The sequence below is a fragment of the Vombatus ursinus genome, unplaced genomic scaffold (assembly GCF_900497805.2).
Source record: "Vombatus ursinus unplaced genomic scaffold, bare-nosed wombat genome assembly UNPS02009205.1, whole genome shotgun sequence".
Lineage (NCBI taxonomy): Eukaryota > Metazoa > Chordata > Mammalia > Diprotodontia > Vombatidae > Vombatus > Vombatus ursinus.
In genome coordinates, this window is record NW_020948983.1 from 2,173,458 (window position 1) to 2,182,937 (window position 9,480).

At 35.5% G+C, this 9,480-nt stretch overlaps 1 pseudogene; it reads left to right on the plus strand.

The window, feature by feature from the left end:
- The first annotated feature begins 577 nt into the window (after positions 1–577).
- Positions 578–963, plus strand: LOC114035457 (annotated as a pseudogene).
- The last annotated feature ends 8,517 nt before the right edge of the window (positions 964–9,480 follow it).

A 9,480-nucleotide genomic window follows, 5' to 3' on the forward strand; every position in this document is an offset into this window, starting at 1 on the left:
GGATATGCAACCCATATGCAAAGGTATCACAATTTAAAACAAATTAGAAGAGAATGAAATTAGGTATAATTTCATAAGTATAGGTATGGGAGAATTCTACACTAAATAAGGGACAGAGGAGATCATAAAAGATGAAACAGACAGTTTTGAATTTTGATTATATAAAATTAAAAAGGTTTATGCACAAATAAACTGATAAAGATAAAATTGGAATAAAAGTGATAAAAAGTATTGCATAATATATTCCAATAAAAATCTAATATCAAAAATGTAAGGAATTGACATAAATGTGTAACATCAAAAATCATTATATAATATATAATTAGTATATAATTAGCCCCAAAATGTGAATAAGCAGTTTTCAAAGAAGAAAAAAAACCATGAATGACTATATATAAACATAGTCCAAATCACTCATAACAAGAGAAATGCAGATTAAAACAATATTGAGTTTTTCCCTCATGCCTTGAAAATTGGTGAAGATGACTGAAAAATTGTAACAGTCAGAGAGTATTATGGGAAAATGGGCACAATAATATACTGTTGGTGGAGCTGTGAAGTGATCCAGCTGAGCTGGATGTCAATTGGAAATTATTTTTTAAAAAACTACTGCTTCTGCCGTGGCTGCCATTGGGCCTACAGTAGCACCACAGCCATTGCCACCCAATACCCCATGGTCGTAGGCCTCAACAAGGGCCACAAAGTTACCAAAAACCATGACACTGTTGCCGCCATGGGAGCTTGACCAAACACACCAAGTTTGTGAGAGATATGATCCGGGAGGTGTGTGGATTTGCCCCTTATGAGAGGCAGGCCATGGAATTGTTAAAAGTCTCCAAGGATAGGTGAGCCCTTAAGTTCATAAAAAAAAGGGTGGGAATTCACATCCGGGGCAAGAGGAAGAGAGAAGAGCTTAGCAATGTTCTAGCTGCCATGGGGAAGGCTGCTGCCAAGAAAGACTAAGCTGGATCCTGCCAACCTTCCCCACTTACCCAATAAAGATTTGGCAAATAGAAAAAAAAAATTACTAAAGTTTCCATACCTTTTGACCTAGCTATCCAACAACTGAACATATATACCCAAGTAACTAAAAGTACCTTAGTAAGCACTTAATAAATGCTTATTGTAGATTATAACGATGATGATAGCAAAAAACTGAAGGCAAAGTCCATTGATAAGGGAATGGTTGAAAAAACTAAGGTATATAAATGTAACAGAATATTATTACCCAGCAAGAAATATTGAATGTGAGGAATTCAATGGAACATGGAAGGGAATTATGAAATGATGCTGAGCACAATAAACAGAACTAAGAATATATACAATGAATATAACAGTGTAAATAAAATAAATCACTAAAAAAAAGTTGAACTCTGAATGACTAAAAAACCAATGGAGGCCTCAGAGAAAATATTGAAACATTTATTCACCTTCAAGTCAAAGAAATAGAAGATTACTAGGATAAAACAGCATTTACATTGTCAGATGTGGTCATTGTATTAGATATTTGCTTAGTAGGTCCATTTGAAATAATGACAATGTAAAGACAGAAGACATCAACAAAACATTTTTAAAAATGTAAGTATTATCTACAAAGTCAGAAAGGTTCTCTTTAAGATTCAAACATTAATAAAGATTATTGCCAGTATTAGTTACCTGAATCTGAAAAGAACATGGAGAAACTGGAGCATTCAGAAAAGAGAAGCCAGAATGATTAAAGGAATATGATATGAGTTTGGAATTAACTAAGAGAAGAGAAAGCTAAGACTTATTTAGGTGAGACAATTTTGCTTTAAGATATATAAAAGGTTTTATGATTAGCTGTTCATACTTAGAGAATACCGAAACAAAGGGAAATCTAATGTGAATTATATTGTAACTTGTTTCTCTGTATACATAATTAGCCAAGTTAACATGTGCTTTCCAAAGCTAATGTGATAATTATTTGACAAGGAATAAAATTGTGAGATCAAGTCTATGTGACAGAAAGAAATAAGAATGTTTGTCCTACAGTAATGAAGACTTCAAATGGACATGATAATAGTCTTCCAGTATTTGAAAGGTTGTCATCTCCCAAAACTATAAGAAATTAGATTTGTTTCACTTGATGCAAGGGAGCAGAACTAGGACAAGTAGGTGGCAATTATGGAGAGACAGGGTTCAACTTAACATGAAGAAATACTTCCTAACAATGAGAATTGCTTCAAAATAAAGTAGACTGCTTCTGAAAGGCAGTGAGTTTCCCATAACAGATGGTTTTGAAGTAAGACCTGGATTTTTTTTTTAAATTAGAAAAGTTATATAGGAGATTTATTATTTAGATAGGGATTTGACAAGATGACCTTTAAGGTCACTTTCATTTCTAAATTCCCTTGCCCCTTTGAATCCAAAACTTAGTAGTTCTATTATCTTCTATATTTTGTTTAGCACTCATTTAAAGAATCTCTCTTCCCTAAGTTCCTTCTGTTTTCCTGAACAAAATCTCTCATTGGGAGCTCTCTGATTTCAAGGTTATAGTTTTTTTAAGAGATGAAGCCTTTATTGCCTTGGGTAGTTGAAGTAAAAAGTTAGCAATGATGTCTTCTATTGATGTCTATCCAAACCTGTTTCATCAAGGCTGAATATCATTGGAGGTTACAGAGTCTCCAGCTTTGGAGATGATAAAGGAGAGAATAAAAAACTATGAGTTCTGGAGAATTTAGGTGTCTATTTGCCATAACGTTGATTTTTGGACTTCATGATCTTTTTAGGTCTCTTTTCACTTTTGAATCTGGTGATTTAAGGATGAAACACTGTCTCAATCTGAGGCTGCATAGTGCTGAGGACCAGAGGCATCCTAATCCTGTTGTGCTAGGGCCTGGTCAGACCCATCTGGAGGATCGTTTTCAGTTCAGAGCATCACAGTTCAGGAAGGCCGTTGATAAGAGTGTCCAGAGGAGATCAGTCAGAATGGTAAAGGGCCTTAGTTTCATACCATGTGAGGAGAGACTAAAAGAATTGGAAATGTTTAATCTGGAGAAGACAAGGGAAGGCTTGGTGGGGAGGAGCATGAAACTCTCTTTAAGTATATAGAGGGTTGTGGTATGGAAGAGGGAATACACATTTTGCTTGGCCCAAGAGAGAGGAAGTGGGAGCAATGGACAGAAGTGGCAAAATTTTCAACAACTAGTTATCTAAAAGTGAAATAGGTTGTCTCAGGAGATGGTGGGCTCCTCCTCATTAAACTCTTCAAGCAAAGACTTGATTACCGCTTGTTGGGTATGTTGTTGAGAGAGTTCTTGCTTATGTATGAGGTAAAGCAGATGGCCTCTGAGGCCCCTTCTAACTCTGAAATTCTGTGGTTGATTATCAGTTAGTTTGACATTATTTGATAAGATATGCTATGCATGAAGCAACTCTCATGGCCTTTACATTTACTATTAGCTTGCTTGCTATATTTTTAGTTATACGTTATGGCTTTGTCATTTTGTGTTTCTCAGCAACTCACGGAACTTAACTAAGCATAGCGCTGCTTTTGAAATCGGCTGCTATAGGGAATAGGTTCTCTAATCCTTTACGATGAAAGCGGGGTTTCTTTTATTCTTTTTAGCCAAATTCAATTGTAATTATACACCTGACCTGCTCAGCCTTCTTTCTCAAGCTTTGTGACTGACATGGCAATAATTTGTGTGAATCAAGAAGCTATTAGTGTTTTTTTTTAAAATTTATGTATTTATAATTGTCTGTAGGTCCCTTTACCAATTCCAACTTAAAGAATAGGAGTGAGGAATCTTTGTTTCTTTATCCCTCATGAGGCCTTATAGTCCTGAGAAATATTCAAACGTGTTATTTTCTTTCTGCTCTTGAACCAGCCCTGAATCTAGTTCCTTTCATTGGTATTGGTTGAAAAGAAGTTTAATAGAGCTGGCATATTCTAACGAGGGACACTCCTCCCTGCACCTGTTCCTTTCTTCTCTTAAAGACTAGTTACAAAGAACCAAGTACAAGGAGAAGAATTCTTAGGATTCCCCCCTCCTCATTCGCTCAACCTTTGGAATTTTCTGACACTATTGGTTATGTCATATGATAGCCTATAGAAGTCCTGTTCCCATTAAGAATTTCTCCTCAACTTGGGAATCCACATTCACCTACAAACATTCTGATGATGAAAAACAGCAGGCTTATCTGGGTTGGCCAGTGATTTTGATTTTGATTGTTTGCTCTGCAATATGCATCTTTTCTTGTAGTCTTGGCTGAGAGGGTCTCAGAGAGTAAGAGTAACAAATCATTGTTGTTTTTTATCCATCTTGAGGCCTTATAGTCCTGAGACTATAAGTAAAACCAGCTCATAATTCCATAGAGCTATGATAATAATAATGACAATAGTAACAATAGCTGGCATTTATATAGTGCTTTGAAATTTGCAAAGTGCTTTACAAATGTCTCATTCTGTCATCACAACTCTAAGAGAAAGGTGCTTTTTTGTCCCCGTTTTACAGATGAGGAAACTGAGGCAGACATAGGTGAAGTGACTTGCCCAATTTCACACATCTAGTGTTTGAGGTAGGGGTTGAACTCAATTTTAAGATTTACCTTGTGGGATAAGCAGTGCAATTCAATTCAGCAAACATTAAGAACTTGCAATATGTAAGTATCTGTGGTAGGCACTGGAGAGTCCCAAATGAGAAACAATGTAGTCTTTGCCTTCAAGGGGCTTACAGTCTAATAGAACGTCAGGATATGTGCTCAAATAAATAGGATACAAGGAAGAATATGATAGGGGGGAAGGGGAGGTCCATATAGTGTTCTAAGAAAAGGGAAGAAGGGAGTGATCATGTCCAGCTGGAGTTCAGGGCTGGGAAAGACAAAAAGGATTAATGGAATGAGATTGAAGAAAGATTTTAATGGATAGAACTGAGGAGACAAAATAGCCTTTACTAACACACAGAAACAGGAGAATGAAGGAAGAAATTGGAGAATAAGGAATAACCCAGTTTGGCTAGAACATAGAATATATGAAGGGAAATAGAGAAAAATCAGAATAGAGAATTTATTTTGAGCCGGATTGTGGAAAACCTTAAATAGCTAGCCAAGTATTTTATATTTTATCCTACAGGTTACCAGAACTGACGTTTTTAGGCAAGGTCATCATGTGGTTGGGCCTATGCATTGTGAAGATTACCTTGAAAGCTATCTGTATTATTTTTATTTTATACATGGGGAAACCAAATTCCAAGAAATTAGATAATCCAACTATGATCACACAGTTAAAATCCCAACTAAAAACTTCTAACTTCAAGTACAGGCTTCTTTTTGTTACTCCATGCTGCTTTGGTGAATATATTCAAGTATCTATATTAGCTAATAAGGAAAGAGTATCATTCTCCTGTTCAGGAGACATCTCCAAAAGAGAAAAAAATTAATACAATTCCAGGTTTGTGGCATAAGAAAAGGCAATGGAGCAACATTCCCAAAGGCTTTCAATACAATTCCTGTTGCTGTTAGAAAAAAAAAAATATTATGCAAATCTCCTTGGAAGTGAGAAGTAGGCAATTAAAGAATGCCCCATGTATTTCTTGTGTCCAAAATTTCCTTTTCCCACTTTACATCCCAGGACGAACTTGCTATCTAAAAATTCTATGTTACTCAATTGTAAAGATTAAATTAATTATTTTTGGACTTTATTATACGTATTATTTAAAATCTTTCAGTGTATCCATAATCTTATCAACATGGTACAGATGGTAATGTACCCGTGCCTTCTGATCCTGAGCAATTCTTAGGCATGTTCCCTCATAAATCCTGCAGAGATCTTCCCAATATACTGTAAACTTCCTCTAGGTTTTAAAATATTAGTATATGTACCATCATAACTTCAGGTTTATAATATATTATCCCATTCTCTTAGTACATGGAAAGCCCACTTGGTTTTCTACTCATACATTTCTTGGTTATCTTTTATGCCATTTTTAAAAAATGGAAGCCATCCTTAATAATGTCATGACTTATTTATACCTACCACAAGACTCTCCTTTACCTGATAAGTCACCTGAAGTTTTGATTCTTCAGAGATCATAGAGTACTATGATTTGTAGTTAAATATTATTATGGAAAAAAATCAGGATTAGAAGGTAAGTTTTTGTGTCAAAGAGCATAGGACAGGCTATGTAATTTTCTTAATATGATTTGAACCATTCTTTTCCTTCTGTTAAATCCTTGGCCTGGTTGATTGGCCACTGGCAGGGTCTATGAACTAAGAGGCTAATCAATGGGTTGCCCATCCAACTGAATGTCATAGCCTAAACAACAGGAATTCTTTATTTCATTAGTTTTTCCTGTATGACTGATCATTTTTTGAATAGTCATAGATTTTACTGAAAAGGATCTGTTGTATTCTGAGACTTGAGGAATGAGCATAATGTCATCTATAAACAAGAGCCACTGAAAAACCTCACCATTCCTTTTCCATTTGGACAGGGCAGCTTCCATGACAATGGCAAGTGCCTATGTTGCATTTAGGTGTGTCTGGTTGATACCTTGTTTAATACTGATGATTAGTGAATAAAGTTGTCTTTGTGATTACATCTGTCAAGGAAGCTTTTGTGATTTTTAACGTGCAAAGGGCACGCTAGGTTGGAAGAGAACCCTTAAGGCTGTCTTTTGTTCTACTGAGTCATGTTTTTTATACAATTCTTTTCAACAAAAAATAAAAATGGTGGGATGAATTCATGAATCTCATATTATCTGCACCTTTAATTTAATTGTAACTCTGAAGATATGATCTGCTATAGAAAATTGTGTACAGAAGCCTACTTGTTTCTCATATTTTCATCAAGGATACTCTTAATATGTGAATAGAACATTTTCATACATATTTTATGGAACTGATAAATTAGGATTTCTTGATACTGATTTTCTCTAACCTTTTTTGTAACAATGTCATCTGAATTCTTTCCTAGGCATTTGGTAACTTCTCTTTTATATATCTTGAAAATGGATCCCTCATGACTTTCAATTCTAAGACCATAGTAACTTATCACTTTAAATATCTTAGTTTTTCCAATTACATGTAAAATTTTTTAACAGTCATTTTTGTGAATTGTGAATGATCACACATGTATCCTTACACAATTCCTTGAGGAAGTCCTGCTTTACCAATAATTAAGAATCCACATAATTAAGAATCCATTCCTTTATTTTTTCTCTAATATTTTTTCCAATTACACGTAAAAATAATTTTTAACATTCATTTTTTAAAAATCTAGAGTCTAAATTGGGGTGGGTAATTTGGACTCAGTCAAAAGGCCACACTCAAGGACTTAGAAGACCACATGTGACCCTGAGGCCACAGGTCCCCTACCCCTGGTCTAAATTTTTTCCTTCCTTCCCTTCTCTTTCCCCTCATTGAGAAGGCAAGCAATAAATTATAAATGTGTAGTCATGTAAAACATATTTCCATATTAGTCATGTTGTGAAAGAAAATAGAGACCAAAAAAAAAAAAAACAACTCTAAGGAAAATAAAGAAAGTTTAAAAAAGTATGCTTTGATTGACATTTAGACTTCATCAGTTTTCTTTTTCCTCTGGAGGTAGATAGCATTATTTATCATAAGTCCTTTGGAACTGTCTTGGATCATTGTATTGCTGAGAATAGCTAAGTCACTCACAGTTGATGTACAATAATGTTCTCCTGGTTCTGTTCATTTCACTTTGCATCAGCTCATGTAAATCTTTCCAGGTTTTTCTGAGAGCTTCCTACTCATCATTTCTTATAGCACAATAGTATTCCATCACAATCATATACCACAACTAGTTCATCCATTTCCCAATTGACAGGCATCCCCTCAATTTCCAATTCTCTGCCATCACAAAAAAAGAACTGCTATAAATATTTTATACATATAAGTCCTTTTCTTTTTCCTTTGATCTCTTTGGGATTCAGACCTAGTAGTGGTATTGCTGGATCAAAAATAGGCACAGTTTGATTGCTCTTTGGGCATAGTTCCAAATTGCTCTCCAGAATGGTTGAATCAGTTCACAGCTCCACCAATGGTGCATTAGTGGCTCAATTTTTCCACACTCCCTCAATACTTGTCATTTTCTTTTTCTGTCATCTGAGCCAATCTGATAGATGTGAGGTAGTACCTCAGAGTGCTTGGGTTTAGCTTGCCTGTGGTTGTACAACAATTAAGTGTCAAAGACATGATTTGAATTCTGGTCTTCCTGATTAAAAATTCAGTACTTTAGTCTCCATGTCATGATGAGGATTCAAAACTGGTTGAATGGTCATACTCACCAAATAGTCTTTCATGGCTTACTGTCAATTTGGAGAGAGAGCTCTAGTAGTCCACCCCAGGGAGTTGTTCTTGGATCTTTGCAGTTAGTATTTTTACCAAGGTTTTAGATTAAACCTGTGGAATTCTAATGCTTGTTAAGTTTGCAGATTATATTAATATAGTTGACAAGTTAAAGGAAAGACAGCTTTCCATCTAAACAGGCTAGAATGATAAGACAACTTTAATGAAATGACATTTAACCAGAATAAATGTTAAGCTCTACACTTGAGGAAAAAAAATCAATTTCACAAGTGCTGGTTATGGGAGCCCTGGCTATACAAATCTAGGCTACATTTAGAGAAAAATTGTGTCCCAAACAATTGATATAGTCTGTTGTTCTTTGCCTTGTTCAGAAAATACCATACTATGTTCACTTCTGGGTATCATATTTGAGAATGAGAGAGGTAAGCTAATTTGCATCCGGGAGAAGGAAATCAGGAGATCATGAGAGGACTGAAGACCATGTTATAAGAAGGTCAGTTGAGGAAACTGGGAATATTTAGCCTAGAGATGAGAAGGTTTATGGGGAAGGTGACAGCTATCTTAAATATTTGAAGGATAGTCATTTGGGGAAGATATTAGACTTTTTCTACTTTGTCCCAGAGGACAAAATTAAAAGCAATAGTTAAAAGTGTAGAGCGCTAAATGTAGACTTGATGTGAGGATAAACTTCCAAACCCTGACAGCTATCTCAAAATGGAAGGACTTCTGTGGGAGTTTGTAGGTTTTTCCAATTAGACTTTTTAAGGCAAATGTTTGTTGTTGAGAAGAGGCTGGGTTAGGTACTCAGTCCTCCTTCAAGGCTCAGTTCTAGTCCCACCTATTCTAGGAGGCCTTTTCCAGCCTCCTGCCCCCACTGAATGTCTTCCATATACTTGCTATATATCTTGTATGTACTCTGTATGTATGGAGGAGACTTTGTAGGTCTTTTATATTAGAATGTAAGTTCCTTGAGGGTAGGGACTATGTTTTTGCCTTTCTTTGAATGCCTAGCACCTAGCACAGTATATGGCACAGAATAATCACTTAATAAATGTTCTTTGACTTGTTGCCTTGACTTGAGGTACAGTAGGACTAGATCACCTCTTCAGCCCGTTTTTACTCTGAGATCATGTAACTCTCTGCTCTCTTTCCCAAATCTTCCTCCAAACTAACATGGAAAAATA